We start from the raw sequence: 1,075 nt of genomic DNA on the forward strand, positions 1-1,075 counted from the left end.
TTTCATAAGCAACTCGAAGAAGATTGGGAGCATACGTTAAACCAACGGTTTTACCTAGTCTTTGAGTGTAAAAAGCAGTAAGTAACAAATATATTTAGGCTTCCTCTTGGTGTAAAAAGCAGGGTTTTACTTACAGTTAGGAAAGAGTAAATCATCTCCTTTTACGTTTCTCCCAGGCTCAGAAGTATGTTGAGCGGATATCTCAATTGGTTTAGAATCAAAATCTATCAAAGTGGTGGTGATATATCTTCAGTCACTTGACCATTTAACAAAAAAGGGAAAACAACAGAGAAGATAAGAAATAATTTTGAGAAAAAATGACTAAAAATGTTCTGCAACAAGAGTAACAAGGGAAGAGAATATCTACATGATTCATTAAGCGAGGGTAGGCGCCAGTCACTAAAAACTGAGACACACGCACACGCAAATTAGACTAAAAGAACAAAATTTAAAATACTACTTGAAATCTAACCATCGCCTATGATTACCAAGCTTGGTACTAGTATGTATAAGTCAATTCAAGATATTATTATCGTCCAACCCAAAAAATCACAGACAGTTAATAGCCATAAGGTGCTTCTATCAAAAGGATCTAATAACCTACCACTTCACTTATATTTGAAAATGCTGTCAAAATAAGAATATAATAATATAAAAACCAAATTAAAGAGTTAGAAAATTCAGGCCTGATCGGGAGCAGTCGTAATGTCACTGCCCTAGAAGATTGAGGACCCGCCCATCGCCCTAGCGCAATCTGTCCCCTCTCCCCTAGCGGTAAAAACACCCGGAATCGGCCGGCCTTTGCACTCGGGCGTGAGTCACAGAGTTTATGCTCAGACAAAAACGGTTGCCCAAAATATAAATGTAAATATATAGCCGGAAAATTCTTGGAAAAATGAGAGTAGAGAAAGAAGAGAGCTTAGAAGTTGTTCTTCTCTTCGTTGGTGTGCTTCTGAATGAGCTCCAAGCCTGCTTATATAGGTGAGGAGAAATGTAACCCCCGCTGAATCCAAGGAACTGTTACGCACAAATCTTGCTTCTGTTACCCGTATGCAGCCGTTACAAAACGTGTAAA

The sequence above is a fragment of the Asparagus officinalis genome, chromosome 3 (assembly GCF_001876935.1).
Source record: "Asparagus officinalis chromosome 3, Aspof.V1, whole genome shotgun sequence".
NCBI classification, from domain to species: Eukaryota; Viridiplantae; Streptophyta; class Magnoliopsida; order Asparagales; family Asparagaceae; genus Asparagus; species Asparagus officinalis.